Here is a 17,497-nt window from a genome sequence, read left to right on the forward strand (position 1 = left end):
TTGTTTTTTGTTAATTACTCTACTGTTTGGGTTGTCTGGAAGAAATCGCTTGTAAGCGAACGTAGTCTAATAACCATGTAACCTGTTTTTTTATATTTAACTTTGGCAAGTCAATACATTTATGAGAATATTTTGTATGTGCGGAAAAATATAGATATCTTTAAAAATAATAGTAGCTTCCATAATTATAGTACTCGTAATAAAGACAAAATTAGCGCACCAACCACAAGGCTGCATAAAACGAGTAATTCTTTCCAATGCAATTGCATACGTTTTTTCAACAAAATCCCTAGTGAGATACAAATATTGTCAATAAATAAATTTAAATCGTACACTAAAGTAAAACTGCTTGCTAAGGCCTATTATAATATAAATGAATACTTAAACGATCATAGTGCTTGGATATGAATTGCTTCAGTATAAATAGGTAACGCGACAGAATCTCTCGGCTGCATTTTCAGACTATGGGGCGATCGTCGACATCTACGACTTTTTTTAAATGTAAAGTGGGAACAAACCGTGATTCATGTGGTATCAAATTATTTCAGTATAATTAGTATTATTACTATTTTCTTGTGTAGCCAAGTGCACATTTCAAGGATCGTCATGCTCACTCAAATGTCATTGCTTGTGGCGGCGTCCATGCGTCGGGTTGTCTCTCTCCCTAAAATATGGCGAGGGGGCCAATGGCTGGCCATGCGTCATACTCGTGAACGGGTGCTACTTGTGGTGACTGGTCGTACTTGAATTCGTGTTTGCGGTGATATTAGTTGTTTATACTACGTCTTTGCGTGTTGTTCTCACGAGTACGTAAGTGCGTGCTCCTATTTCACCATGCCTCCTGCTGATAGAGGACAAATCTTTGTTTTTAATCTTTTTTTATTTTTTTATTCTTTATTACTCAATATGTCATATGGAACATGGTGTAGTGGTTGCAGCTCCTTACAAGCATTGTGTAAAAAAAACTTGGCGATTAAAAAGAGTGGCGGAGAGTTTATTGCCAGTTCTTCTCTTCCGTTCTACGCCCTTGATTTGAGAACTGGCAGTAAATGTAAAATTAAATTCATTTAATATTTCTTTTTTTGACGTTCATAAGTGTACATTGTTACCTACATGAATAAATAAATTTTGAATTTGAATTTGAATATATATCGTACCAAAAATATAGTAACGAAGTGTAAATAAATAAATAAATGTAAATTAAAGTGTAGAATTAACTTTCGCTTTAGTATATTTTGGTTAAATATTAATTTATATTGCTACGACTAAAATGCTTGCCTTTTAAATCCACTGGAATAGCCATATTTAATAATCAGCTTCATTTCTATTAAAAAAGGAAATAAAAAGTGTGTATTTTAATTTATCTATTCATAGAATGTTTGAAAGAAAGATGATTTAAATTTAATTTATTTAGAATAACTAATTGGTGACTCAATCATATAATAAAACAACTGTTTTGGCGAATTTACAGCTCTGTGATTTAATATAAAGTTAGTAGACACTGTATTACTATACCCAAGTTTTTCCGAACCAATTCAACTTAGAGTTCTTCAAAAAGTAGTGTAAAATCCCGGCAAGATACTTTCGAGGCTTCTGACAATGTCTTCTGACAGTATCTATTAGGAGTGGTATTACTTAATATTAGGTGAGCTTTCTACGTATTTCCCTTCCATTCCATTACATTAAAAAAAACTTTTTTCATTTCATTAAGTATCAGCAAAAATAATAAATGGAAGAAATCATGATCATTAAAGCCATCAAAGCCAAAAATGGTCAGGTGAACTTTTAGTCCTTATCACTCGACGGCACGTAGGAAATACAGATGACAAAACATTTTTTTTATTATAGTCCCTTTCACTGTATACACATGTTTTAATTGGATTAGTTTTGTCCAAGTAACTATATGTCTCATGTATTTTTGCTCTTCTTGTGCTAACTTTATTTAATATAGTATATTATTATTTTTTAACAGTGGTTGCCTGAAATTTTATTTAATTATTTTACATGTACTGTATTGTATTTTACTGTATCTGTATTAGCAACGAAGTGAAAAAATTGTTTCTTAATTAAATATTGCAATTACCAACATTGCGACAATCATTGGCGTTTATGTAGTAATGTATTAAATATTCTAAAATAGTTATTTGACAAAATGATGTTGCGATCTATACTTTCATGACAAACTATACATGTTTAAAAAGACAATTATAGAATCTATTCGTTCGTTCATTTGAAAAGACGTAAGTAAGAAATTATGACGCATATAAAGAAATCTAAATTATGTTTTCTTAAGTTAAAGGGCGCAAACGGGCAAAAGGTTCACCTGGTGTTAAGTGATACCGCCGCCCATGGACATTCACACGGCTAGAAAGCTTGCCAGCGCTTGCCGGCCTTGTAAGAATTAGTACGGTGTTTTGACGGACCCTAAGTCGAATTAGTAGTCGGGCAGGTGGTTCCACATAGCCATGGTAAGGCTAAAATTGCCTATAAACACACACACATTGATAACATTGTTCGAAATAAAACTATTGTCTGAATGAACACGAACAAAACTTTGAAAGCATCCGACACGCTTTGTGTTGCATAAATTAAGACACTTTCTAAAATATAATGAAAGTTTTAATTTTCGTATAAAACATTTCAGCTATTTTCACATTTAGTTTTTCAAATTAGAATTTTGTTGGCTCAAACGTTAAATGTATTTTATACTTCTCAAGTGCAAGCGATATATTGAACATGAATTTATCATCTGAGGAATTTAATTTTTCATCAAGGATCGCAAGAAAGGATTTTCCGATTGTAATAATTTAATGAGACCTGCCTGGTTTTTGGGTGATATTTAGCTTTATTGTACAAAGGTTGATTGGGCACATATAAAGAAAATGGACAACCAGGGTTTGAGCACATGAACTGATCTTAATTTGCGATGGATAATAAGATTCTAACTAACATTGTTCACAAAAAAGAAAAAAAATGATTTTTTTTTCGTCATTTTTCATATTTTCTAACTCGAATTGTAGAATAATTAATTTTACATGATCAATAACACGATCCATGTCACAATCTAGTGGTCTAAGATCGGCTGCAGGATTACTGCTCTGATGTTTACAGTTGGCTATGAAGAAGTGCGGCAAAGTGGGCAACGGCACCCGGGAAATTTTTAAAATCTTTATCTAAATTGCCGTCGTGTAGACGATACATTATTGAAATAACAAGTGAACGAAATGTTGTACCAAAAATGAAATCAAAATAATTTAATTGAAAATACCTAAGCCAAATTTTGGAAACTTAGTAGATATTTAATAACAATAAAGCCCGTTGCATTTCCAATCATGACAAATAAGATACAGCTTATATTTTTTATTTTATTTATCTTGTTATACAATATCCTATATCTTAGCTAAATTCAGTACCCCTTCGCGGGTAAAAGTCTCCAGATTTTTTCAACTGACTGTGTCCATGGCTTTCTTTCTCGATTAGCTTCCTGTTACCGGTTCTATTTCTTTTATCCACCTTTTTTTGGGGTGCCGAGTAGACATAGGCGAGTATATACACATACATTTACCTAATTATAATAATATTAAAATAAACGATGAGCGCACTAATCCTGCAGCCGGACCTCGTACTGTAGGTGAATATATAATTTCATAAGTTTTATATTTGTTTTAGTTATTTCATGACTATATAATATGAAAAATCATGTATATTTATTTGTTATGTTAACATATTTTTTAACATATACCTGCTTAATAAGCGTTAATTCACGATAAAACTTAACTTGTTCCAATTAATAAGAACGTGTTTATAATTAAAATGGTGACACGCAATGTTTAGGGTTCTTGGATAACTAAAACATTATTAACTTTTGTACTATTGGTATTTGGTCCACGACTATTGGAAATATTTGTTTTATTATTTTCAATTTATTTATAGCTGCGTCGAGGCGTATTTTACGATACGCCTGCACGATTGTCCAATTTCTGTATTATCTCAATTGGGAGTTATGGAAATTTACTACGTCGTTTGATTTTTATGTTTGCTTATTGGGTTTTTTTAATTTTCTATCTCGTATGATGAATCCGAAAATTGGCAAATAATTTAATTTTTAATATTTTTAACTATATAAAATTCTAATGAACTTGTATATGTCACTTAAACGGCTTGCCCGATTTGTATATTTTCTTTGTATGCGTTTGGGCGCCCTGGATGGTTTAGATTCAAAAATCCAGGTTATTTATCTATACAGTAAATAAGCATCATCAAAATCTTCTGTGTATATGTTCGTAATTAAACTCTTAAATGGCTGGACAGATTTTCGTGGATTTTTTGTGTGTACAAGTGGAGTCGAGACTAATTTTAATTATAATTTTTTTTTGTATGAAAGACTGTCTGTCGGATCCGATAGTATAAATACAAGAAGTGCTATATTTTTCTTAAATAGATATTTATATTCTCTAAGGTGACTTTCAAAATAAATCTAGTAACCGCACAAGAAATAAAAAGTCGCTCTTTTGTGTCTTCAAGATAACTCAATATTTTTTTTTCCAAAAATTAGTTTTTGATTTTGATCTAAAATTTGGGACCTTTTCTTTTGATAATCCAGTTCCACGATTTTTACCGGCCTACCTATGAAAGAGTAGACACACAAAACTATAATGGCTTAAAAATATTTTAGTACAGTAGAGTTAAATTGAGTTGGGGTAAATTAAAATAAATATATACGGAGTGTTACCCTTTAGTGTTACGGCCCAGAGCTAAAAAGCTTCGAAACAGTATGTATGTGCCGGCATCTATATATGTTCTCCCAATTTCTTAAATATATAATACGTCATGTTTCTATTAAGATGTCTTTGATAACACCTTCATAGAGCCGCCTTTCAATTCCGATAACCAGAAAGTATCAAGACAAATCTTTTGCCGTGATAGTGTGACATTGGCAAATGCTTTTCATACCGAGTCATCCATATTAATTTCCTTGTTTGCAAGGAAAAGTATGTTGCAAAATTGTTGTATCTAATACATATCTGTAATCTATAATGCATATTTCAGTCATATGGAGATATCTTTGAATATCGTAAAAATGTGCTGCTACGAGCAACGTATTTTAAGGTTATGTTTAAAGCTTACAAATATATAGATATATATGCGTGTAAAGGATAAAGAGGTTTGCCCAGAAGTACGGTACGTTATATACAATTTATATGTTGAGTTACTTCCCTTATAGGATGAGCGTCGCTTTGACCTATTAAAGGATTCTCACTTGATCAATGATGAACACAAAGGAATATAAAACTTACCTCTCAATCTACTTACGCAAGTCACGTTTAACACTGCACATCACAAGATAATATATGCATTAATTAATTTAACATTTTATATAACAAGCACTCTTAATCAAGTCCACATCTCGCAAGCCTCTGAAGATTAGTTGCATTAGATTTGATTTTTAGCTTTTAATGTGTTGTAGGGTTTTATTTAAAAAAATAATTGTTTGAATTTCGAACGTGTTTTATAAGGGTGGTGTAGCGCGTGCAGTGTCGAGCGGGAGCGGGCGGTGGCTTTACGCGCATGCGCGGACGTTGCACCCCTGGTTACAGGGAGGGACTATACTTGGGCATTAAAAAACCCAATTATTGATTTAATTAAAAAAAATGCATGTTAGAAATCCGTCGATCATTAATGTAAGTACTCAGCACAGATGATCTACAGATGAGTTTCCGTTAGTTTTAATAAAACTTATTAAATGTAGGAAAATATACAAAGAACATACACATTCATCGGTACCCTATTGAAATTTAAAAGCCTTACTATAATTACATATATTATGACAAAACAATATTATAACATATCTATTCGAAGAGAAAATTTATTAAAATAACGATAACAAAGCGTTTGATTTACATATTGATAGTACTTTCTTAATTAATTGCTATTTTTGGGAAAAATAAATCAAATACGTCCCCCTAAATAGTGAAGGCTCTATTTACCGAGTGAAAACGACAAACACCGATGACTCCCGAAGCGAGTGAAGTTGTCATATACCAATGTTAGGTGCTCTGGGGGATAAAATAACGATTATATTTAATTCTATAAAGTTATTTTATTATGTAATCCCTTTTCTAAGTTACGGAAAGTCCCTTTTATCCGTATATAAAAATTATTTTACTACGCGGTAATTAGACAATAGAAATAATGTATTTATAAAATAAAGCCGAATAATTAAAATTTTAATGGTTTACGTTATTATATGGGCGGTTTTTTAGACTGATGTTGTTCAACCGAGAATGTAAGTGTGTGCTCCTAATTCACCATGCCTCCTGCTGATAGAGGACAAATCTTTGTTTTCAAATTTATTTTATTATTACTAAATAACTATTCATTACTTAAGATGTCATGTGGAACAGGTGTTGCTGCTCCTTGCAAACATTGAGTAAAACAAAAAACTTGGCGATTAAAAAGAGTGGCGGAGTGTTTATTGCCAGTTCTTCTCTTTCGTTCTAAGCTCTTGATTTGGGAACTGGCAGTAAATGTTAAAGGCATTTAATTAAAGATACATGTATTTCTTTTTGACTTTCATAAAAAAAAAAAAAAAAAAAAAAAAAAAAAAATATTTTATTGAATCACAAACATTAACATACATGTAAAATTGAGGTAGCCCCAGTAAGTTAAATAATACTTGTGATGGAGCAACCTCGCAACTTCCCTTAAATTATAGATTACAATGTTTGGACCAAAACAACTGAAATATGACTTGACAAACTTAGTTACAAAATATATTATTTTTCTATTTATTTATTTTTGAATTAAAAACTAACTAAATTAAACAAATAATAACGCACGGTCTTTGCGTGCGTGCGTGTGAGTGCGTGCATGTGTGTTTGTGTGTGTGTGTGTGTGTGTGTGTGTTTGTGTGTTTGTGTGTGCGTGTGTGTGTGTGTGTGTGTGCGTGCGTGTGTGTGTGTGTGTGTGTGTGTTTATCTGATTCTCGTCAAAATTAATTCTGTTTCTTCATATGTGATAGTTTTCAACCACCCAGTTACGGTATTCTTACAATTATATAATAACATCGGATATATATTTAATTTCTGATTCAGTTTATTATAGATGTAGGCAGCCTGTGTAGTATATTGACGTTGAGCAGAAACTGTGTGCACGCGTGGGGCGTATGCTACAATATCTTTACGTCTCTTCTTTAGTTTACCTGGACTAAATGGTAGTGTTTTGTGCATACGTAGGGTGATATGCAAAATGTATAATTTTCTAACGCTCAATAAGCCACTATTTCTGTAAAGGTCATCGGTAGAGTATCTATATGGTTTGTAGTTCATTACTTTAATAAGGGCCCTTTGAGATCTCTCTAAATCTAAAAACTTAGTTTTAGTTGCTCCTCCCCATACGGGAATGCAGTATATTATAATAGATTGAGCCAGGGCTAGATAAACTTTATTAAGCAATGACGCGGGCATGACGTAGCGTAAGTTTTTAAATATCCAAATAAGTTTTCTAACCCGGGCCATAATTGTTTCGATGTGTAAGTGCCATGATAACCTTTGGTCCACTGTAACTCCAAGATATTTGGTAGAGTTGACACGTTCTATGGTCTGACAGCTACAATTCTGGGCAATCGGATCACCACACCTATGAATCCTAACTCCAAAGTCGTAACCCGGCTGAGATCTTTGATTCGCAGTAAAACATATAAAATTTGTTTTATTAACATTAAGTGAAAGTAAGTTGGTATTAAGCCAGCCAGCTACTTCAGCCAGACCTAGCTCAGCTGCGGATTTCACAGCCATCCAAGTCGCTCCCGTGTACACAATCGCGGTATCATCCGCGTATGAGTAGATCCGTCCGCCATTGCTCCGAATATTACAAAGGTCATTTATATATATCAGGAACAATGTCGGGCCAAGCACGCTTCCCTGCGGGACGCCATATTCCACGGTTTCTTCTTCACTTATCAAGTTATTAATTTTAACTTGTTGTTTTCGACCTTGTAGATAACTTCTAAAAAGGGAGAGAGCTGTATCACGAATTCCTATGGCTTCCAGCCTGCGCAGAAGAATGGGAACGGAAACGGTATCAAATGCCTTTTTAAGGTCCAAGAATATTGTTACGCATTTAATACCTCTGTCTACATTATCAATTATGTCATTAGTAAGTGCAGTCACGGCATCTTGTGTAGACAGGCCCTTCCTAAATCCGTACTGTGTGTTGGATAAAATTTTGAATTTATTTAAGTAATTGACCAGTCTATTGTTCAGTAACTTTTCTAATATTTTAGAGATACATGGCAGTACGGATATAGGACGGATTTCATAAGTGTACATTGTGTTACATACATGAATAAAATGCTTTTGATTTGATTTTGGATATTGAATATATGTCAGAGTATTAATCATAGTTTAATTAGTTTTAGTTTCTAAGATAAATTGCTTAAGATAAACTTAGATAAATTCTAATTTAACTAGTATGAGTGTAAACAATTTTAACAATACATTACAAGTGCTAATTAAATTATGTTAATTTCTAGAAAAGAGGACATTATGAGGTGCTTAGAAACTAAATATGCGTATTACAGTAAAGGATATATATTATTATATATAGTATCTATGCTAATTACATAAAACTAATTAAATTTTAATGTAAATATTTCTTGGCGAAACACGTTAAACTTTTATATTGCATTTTCACAAAATGGTCACACATGCGCAGTTTTGACATCCTTCTTTCCTTCAAAGAAACAGCGGCTGTTGTAATGTTGCAAATAGCAAAATTTTAAGAATTATTTTTGGATTCTCTTTCTTATAACTAATGTTGATTGTTTTAGATGAAAACCTATTAAATGACATCTAATTCAGTGATTCCCATCGCTCACACCGGCAGTTTGATTGTTAAGAGGGCTATTCAAAAATATTTTAAAATTATTTGGAGTTCGAATTTTTATTGTATAGTTTCAAATAAATAAGTAAATTCACACTTACACAGTTAACAATTTTCTAGTATATTTTTTTCTGAAATGTTTATGTTTCTTAAGAGAACAATTATTATTAAATAGGCTAAAGGTACATGGAAGGTTGGGAAACACTGTTAAAGGTAGGAGAGAAAATTGCGGACGGAGAGACGGACGACATAATGTTTTGTGAAACTAAGAGCGCGGCCACATGATGCGGTAACTGTGTGGTGCGGTGGTGGTTTTTTTTTATAGAACAGGAGGCAAACGGGCAGGAGGCTCATCTGATGTTAAGTGATACCGCCGCCAATGGACACTCTAGATGCTAGAGGTAAGGTTTTTATTAAATTACTTTTTGGCTCCATGGCACTTGACATAATTAAATAAAAAGATGACTGGGTTTTTTGTATCGCGGAATTTGTACTGTGTTTTTAATCAAAGTGAACTATTGAAATTATAGTGATGGATCAATACATATTTATTACTTTTAATTCAAGCATCAACTACATAGATTATCAAATCTACGATGAGTGATTTTGGTTAGTGTCCGCTCTTAATGATGGTGTGATGTCATATATATATGTTTTATTTATATTTCAATCATATTGAGACGATGGCTTTCTTAAGATAAATTCTTACTTAATAGAATATAAGTAAAAAGCTAAAAGTATTGGTTATTGGCTATTTATTATATATATATATATATACACACAAGTTACAATTGCATCATAGTGGTTTGAACTGTATTGTTTCTGTTGTCGGAGGGAAACCTGGAACAGAAAAATGTTATTTAGCTTCAAAAGTAGCCGGTACCCATCTTTAGTTCAAATAAAAATAATTTATTACATTATATATACTCAATGGTTTAGATCTTAAATAAAAATTAATAATTAATTCAATTTTTTTTGTATGCCTACGCGTAGGCCTAAGCTCAAAGATAATTGTGATCTTTAATTATAATATCGAAGTAAATGAAATACAAATTATAACTAATAATGCTGGTTACAGTTTAGGTATAAGTTTTAACGTCGATTTGAACACGGAAAAAGATAATACAGGATATAATATTTTGCCTCGTGAAGGAAGAATAACAAATCGAAACAGAGTGTCGCTACTGGGTTCTTAGAAACAACGCCGTACTTTCTATTATTTTCGTCTTTAACAGTAATAAATATAACTTAAATAAAAATAATTGTTGGAGAATTTAAAGATATTTCAAATATTTTTGGAATTAGAAATACCGTCATTTTACCTGAGTTTAAAAATAAATTAGTGGCACAACCTTGTTAGATCTGGGCCTCAGATTTATGTATCTATTTGACAGATAGTCATAACATATATTACAAATAATACACACAAACACAACACAAAATATAATAAAATGAGATATCAATAACAATGAAAAAAATTAAAAAAAAATCCTCTTCCCATTTGGCTCGTTTCAAATGTGTAATGCGTGTGTGCTGTGGCTGTTATAAGCCCTGGCTCAGCATTATGCTGAGGAGCAGAGTGTTTCATGATCATTCAATGTCAGTGCAAGTAGTTAATTGACTTCCTGTGTCTGACACACGCCACTTTTTGGGTCTAAGGCAAGTCGACTTTCTTATATATCTTACGGTTACTTATATAGATTGAGCGAAATGCCTACAAAGGGAGAAAATCCAGTGGTGCACACACCGGGGACCGAACCTACAACTTTAGGGCTGAGAGTAGCACGCTGAATCCACTCGGCCAGCACTACTCGACTTTACGACTTTTGTGGAACAAATGGAACGGATGTGATTAAATGACTATTCCATTCACAATTTGCGTTAATAAATTCGATAAAACTTCGCCCACACACACAGAGGATATCTTTATCATAATGAGTATGAATTTATATTTGCAACGTGATGAATGATTACGGAATTCTGGGACCGAGTGGCTCCAGTGCCCAGGCTTATTAAAGATTTATGTTTGCACCTGATAGACATTGGTGACGGCAGAGTTGCTACGTTTCTCGATCAACGAATGGATATCGCAATGCAGGATATGCTGTCTTTAACTTTATTTTTTTTTATTTTAATTAAAAATAATAATTAAAAGTATCTCATAGATATTTTTTTGTATCTCCTCACTTAAACTGACACTAATATTACTATAATTTAACTGATCAATATTATTAACACTTTAAATGATTATAATTACTATTGTATACTGCTAAGTAAAATCATTAATTCATTTCGGTAACACAATGTGCATTTATGATCTTCAAAAATTATTAAATTTCTTCAATATACATTAAATACTTCTAATTTCACATTATTTTAGTATCTTGCATAAATTAGTTAATCAACCTTTATTATTAGATTCATTCATATTACACATTGTTTAGATGTTATACAAAAGATAATTCAAGTTTAGCGTTTAATTATAATAGACAGATTCACTCTCTCACTGTCTCTCACGACCAAAATAAGACGAAGAAGATTTTTATGGTATATGAAAACAAATCTCCGGGAAGTTCAACATGGGCAACCCATGGACTCTCATTTCGAGCGTATCTCTCATGGAAGACCTCCCACCAGAAGTTCAATCCATAGTTCACTAGTTCGCAAAATAAAGTGAAGTGGACAGTGGAAGATAAAAAATAATTATGACGTCGTGGTAAATCTTCCATAGATTTTGATCATCAAGTAATGAAAGAAAAAGCCTTAATAAGAGAACTAAATCACAGAAAGCCCTAAAAGTGTGACGCAATCTCGCTAACCATATTCAATTACGTATTAGATTTACGTAGTCATAATGAAGGGACACCTGAGATGTCAGTATGCACTAAATCCTGTTACAGGATATTATTGTTTAATTAAGACTAGCACAATATGACGTTCACCGTGTACGTAATCAAAATTTAGTTGTGTGTAAGCGCAATACATAGCGTCATAAAATGTGTCCGAAATTTCTAATTAAAATACTACAAAAATATTTGCGGTTGAATGAAATTGTAACATAATCATCGTTACAAAAATATTATATAAAGAAAAATAGATAACTGAGACTTTTAGATATCTATTTTTGATAACTTTTAGTTTTAAACAAAGGTTTACTAGTTTGAAACGTTTGTACATTATAGTTATTGCTTAAACCCATCAGTTGAGAGTTGATCACCAACAAAATCTGATGCTTAGACCTAAAAACGTTGGAGCACCACTGGTTTATTTTATGTTTTATATATTGAAGTAAGAGCCAAACTAAGCTATAGCCAAATCGGTGCACATTTTAGGCAGGCTTTAGTTCTCTGGTATTGAGGGTGTTCATGAGCACTTAACATTCCTCCAGCCCCTTTGCCCTGATCTATAAAAGAACTTTGGGTCTGAAAAGCCACAAGACAATTCAAATTCCTTTCCTTAGAAACTAAGAAGGTTATACATTCAATACAATCAATATTTGCGATGCAACCTGGCCTACTGGCCCCTTTCGATCTACATGGGACCTACAACAGAACTAATGCAGCTTCTGATGCGGCTGAAAACACTAAAGCCTGCAAAACAGGGGTCTAGACTGTGAATAGAATTTTTTCCCATTCGGTGTCGAGACCCTTTGTCCGTAAGGTCCTAGTGCTATAAGGCATTTTAGGGAAATATCAAATAGGTTAGTCGATATCACAGGAGACTGAAGAGCTGGCACCTACTTCGGATACAGAATAAGTCTAGCTATTCAAAGGGAACGCTGCTAGTATTTTCGGAACCTTGCCTAAAGATTCCTTTTAATTATATTTTACAAATTTTTTAAGGTTAGTTATTGTTTTTATTGTTCTTTTTTTGTGGTGTGTCAACCTTACTTCAATACGACACTTGTATATTAAGCTCACAATTTTATTATAGTACTCACGATAAACTCCAGATTTAAGTTTTTCCATCAGTAAATTATATCCATAATATCCAGCAAGCATGAGGAGTATCAGACCGATGATAATTCCAGCTATGAGGCCACCATGAACCTGATTCTCCTGGGATATGAGGCTGCTCTGTGATGTGTTTTCCAGCTTAAGTGTGAAGTTGGCCTTTGCACTCGTTAGACCAGGCACTGGATCTTCTAACTCAACATATACCCGAAGATAGTCACAGGCACTGAGTTCTTTGGCTGTTGTGTGTATGTATGCTATTGAATTGTTTCTGAAATGATTTTTTTTTCGGGTTAATGTATCTCCAATTAAAAAGGGATTGAACATTTACGTATAATGTTGATTTGATCATGTAGAATTCAATTTACGAAATTTAATGAGTAATTCTCTAGTTTTATGAAACGACATACAACGAATAATTCTTGATTTGTTTGTTGTCAAGACTATAGCGGCATATACTTAGGAGTCTTAAGAATATCCATACGCAACCTCAAGTACATATCATACACATCAAACATCACAGGCAAATAGGTATTTATAAAATGTATTGAATATTTTTGTTGTTTTTTCCCTCTTTGTAAATATTTGAACTTATTCGTTGGCTATTTCTTTAGTTTAATTTTTTGTTATTATAAATAATTTATGTTAGCAATAGGATTACTAATAAGAAGGAACATCTAAAAGAGTGTTCTAGGTCTGAAATTGATTGATTGAAATGCTGTTACTTCTATTAATAGTAAATGAAAATGCACAGGACACATAATGAGAGAAAACAAAGAAAAATGTACGAAAAAAGTTAGAATGGCTTCCTTGCTTTGACAAAAGAAAACGAGGATGACAAGTAAAAAGATGGGAAGATGATATAAGTAGAGAAGCTGCCTATGTCCAAGGATAAGCTGTAGAATATAAATTAACTGGCTTACGGATTAGTTATTAATGTTTATAATACTTCACATTTTTTGTCCTAAGATATGTATTTTATAACAATGATCTTTTATTATTATTCTTATAGGAGTACGTAATAAATAAATGAATATATTTTAATTTTAATAAACTATATCTCCATTAATTTATAATAAGAAAAACTTAGAATATCTATATAAGTCTAATTATAGGCATTCCTCGCTCCAGGAATAAGTATCACAAAACAGCGAGGAATTGCTGCCAGTATTAAATTTACACTGCTATAGGGAAAAACTTTTTAAATTTGTTTATTTGTAGTTATTATTATAACTAGGAAGATTAATAACATTTTATACTGTAAATTTGTGTATACCATAAAATCGCGGTGGATATCATAAGTAGTTTATGTATAGTATTGCTAAGTTATGTGTGATAGATAAATATAAAATAAATGGTATAATTACAATTCCATTGACTTAAAATTGCTAAAGTCCCGTATATCTATAATATCCAAAGTAAAGTCATCGCATTGTGTGTCTGCTTTTGCTTGAAGATTTAAACAATTCTGAAACGTAAAACATCAATAACTATATATTTATTTTAGTAATACATTCTTTCTGAAAAGCAGAACGATTGTTTAGATCAGAAATTATTCCCCGTACAGTAAGCGTTGTGGTAACACATAGTGATTGTATTTAATCTTTTTTCTAAGGGTCTGTTTCACAATGTATGGCTAAAGTACCAAATAGCAATGTGTTGCATACACATAAATTATTCGAAAGATAAAAGTTCGGAATAAGATACTTCGCATTTCATGACGTATAGCGCTATCTGACAGTCGTGAAACGCAAAAATACTATTTATCCTACGAATAAGTAATAAATACCTTATTTGGAACTTATCTGGACATTGTGACGTAATAATGACGTGTGTAATGTTGCATGAATTTTTCAAATTAAAATGTCATCAAGGATAGCAAACCTATATTCATTAATGCGGGATTTGAATCCAAATTTGAGCGGCATTTACAAAATCTTACTATAAAACTTCCACCACTTCATTTGTAATCGCTATCATTATTAATGAAAGCATTAATTTTCAATTTTCAATTTAAAATTACAAATTTGTATTCATGACACATTTATGACGCATTTTTTTAAATCTTCCCTGGCAGACAACAGATTCTGATGACTTTCAGACAAAGTAGATAGTATTATTAGTTACAATTTTATTAAATCAACATAAAAATAATTAAACAATACTAAATACATATATATATTAACAGAATACTTACGAAGAAACATATTAAAACTATTTTACTTAACATTATGCACTAAACACGTAAATTACTGTCGAACACTTAATTATACTGAAACATTTTCCCATTATGTATGACTAATATATTATACCACATGGCACGAGCGTTAAAATCAAAATAACCCTATGGTTCAACACTTTTGGGGATATTTTTATATTTTATTCATAATCAGTATTTTATTAACACAATTAACACATTGAATGCTTTAACAATTTTTTTTTTCTATGGGCCCGCTCCACTCGGATCGGAGTAAAGAGCACTTAATGTGTTAAAACAACAGTTATAATAAAAAAACTCTAAAAATAAAGGAAACATCTTTTGTTAACTATGGTTATATGATAAAAATAATCATAATTTGCTCTATTGCAATATGTATAGTAATAATAATAATAAAAGCCTTTTCATTCAGATACATTTACATTTAAACACATTTATATTTCAATCTACTTTTACTCTCTTCTATCTACTTTAGGCAAAGGCCTTTTCCAGATCCCGCAATTCCTATGTGCACTGTACCACTCTCTGCCATGAATCAGCATGTCGGTAATTTATTTTAAGATCTTTTTTATATAGACGTTTGGTTACAAGACCAACTGATATAAAGTGAGATGCAGCCTATTGGAGGGAACGCCTGTCCAGGGGATGGCTTAAGCTTAAAGTTGACTATGAGGTAACATTTCTCATCTGTTTAGTACATAGTCAATAATTCAATTTTTACTTGATGACCATCAAGTTTCATGAAAAGGTAAACGAATAAAACAAAACAACAGGAAAATATATAATAATAATAAACTCAGTTGTCGCCTAGTTGCGTATTAGGTGACAAATAAATAACGAGAGATAAAATTGATGTCTGAATTAGGCTATAAATTTTTTTTCTCAGTACACAAGCAAAGCAAGTCCTAATTTTTTAAATTATTTTAACGATTATTATAATGCATTTAATATTTAATCTATTTAATTAAGAAACTTAAGTTATTTAATTTTCCAGTATCGACCTAAAAAAGACACAGAAGAGAATGTGGATGCAGACACTTGTTTTTCGTTTTGATGGGTTGTCGATCTCCAAACGGTTATGACCAACCCTGAAACCCCGTTAGTTTAACAATGTCAACAGAGATTCTCTGGCAGTAAGTCTTGGTAGGTAGATAGATGGTAGAATAATTAAAAATATTTCCTAGAGAAACTCCATAGTTTTAGCATGTGCGAGGCTAAAACATTTTCTTGAGCTCAAAGGACATTGCTTTATATTTATAAAAAAAGCAACTTTGTCATTTGTATCAACAAAATACCTCCTATTAAACCTTATCTAAAATATTCCTATTAAACTATTTTTATAAATAATAATTTCTTTCATTGCAATCGTTACAAAGCTTCCTATCTTTTTTTACGTTAAATACACAATATCATACAATTATATCCCTTAAACCAGTGTAATGAGTTTCAAAATCACTTTTACCAATTTGACTCATATGATTTTATAAAATGTTTTATCACATCCGTACTATTTCACGCACAATATATGCCATTGATCTTAAATATGAGTTCAAAATTACACTTAACAAAACAAAGCTTCGTCTGTCTGTTACTTTATGGTACTTTTTGTGTAATATTGACGAAGGATTTCCGGTGATTAAAACAATAAAGGGTCTTCAACATATGTTACAAAATGGGCAAAAAATTCCATAAAAGCTTAAAAAGTGTTAAAACGATTTTTTCTTAGCTTACAAACATATAATAAAAAAAACACTTAGACAATATACAAAGCAAAAGCAGAAAACATAACTACTTTAATAGACAGAAAAAGGAAACTGAAATTTATCAGTAAACAAACGACATATTAAAAATTAATATTTCAGAGAAAAAAGCGAATTGTTACTGCTCAGCAAAGTCTTCTCTTCAGATATTTCCTCTTCTGGTGGAAAATATAAATATCCTTTTAAATAGTGTCATAATTAGATAAAATTCGAAACATTTGCTATTTCGTCTATCTTGCTCCAAGTCATCTTTTGCCTCTTGGCAATTATACGTCGTCAAATTTGTTTAAGCTGCTCACGTTTCCGTTTTTCTTAAGGTTTCACTCTGTCAAAGCCTGTTTAAGGATAAACAATCATTAATCGTGTTTCAAATTCAAATCCAAATTCATTTCTTCATATAGGTAACACAATGTACACAATGGAAGTCAAAAATAAATATATATGAAATGCTTCTAATTTTAATCGTCGAGATTTTGTTTTACGCAACGTTTGTAAGGAGCTGCAATCATTCAACATGTTCCACACGACATGACAATGTGCACAAGGACTGAAAGATGTTGTTTGTAATGATTGCAGCTCCTTACATATTGTAAATTAAAATGGCGATTTAAAAGTGTGACGGAGACCGTTCCTTATCATTCTCGTCCATTCTACACACTAGATTTGAAAACCAACAGTAGATT

General features: G+C 31.9%; 1 protein-coding gene and 1 long non-coding RNA gene across 3 annotated transcripts in view; both read right to left on the reverse strand.

The window, feature by feature from the left end:
• Nucleotides 1-5,534, reverse strand: part of LOC111004075 — a 29,954-nt gene extending 24,420 nt beyond the window's left edge. For both annotated transcript variants that reach the window (XM_022274909.2, XM_045634366.1), the window contains exon 1: nucleotides 5,298-5,534. The gene's annotated coding sequence lies outside the window, so the exon portion shown is untranslated. The remainder of the gene's footprint in view (nucleotides 1-5,297) is intronic.
• Nucleotides 5,535-9,034: 3,500 nt separating this feature from the next.
• LOC111004082 lies at nucleotides 9,035-15,175 on the reverse strand. Its single transcript, XR_006751266.1, has 4 exons — nucleotides 15,034-15,175; nucleotides 14,204-14,304; nucleotides 12,824-13,107; nucleotides 9,035-9,723 (listed from the first exon to the last, which is right to left on the reverse strand). It is a non-coding gene; the product is annotated as an uncharacterized LOC111004082 (long non-coding RNA).
• Nucleotides 15,176-17,497: the final 2,322 nt, after the last annotated feature.

Source organism: Pieris rapae, chromosome 2, assembly GCF_905147795.1.
Source record: "Pieris rapae chromosome 2, ilPieRapa1.1, whole genome shotgun sequence".
In the NCBI taxonomy this organism is placed as follows: Eukaryota; Metazoa; Arthropoda; class Insecta; order Lepidoptera; family Pieridae; genus Pieris; species Pieris rapae.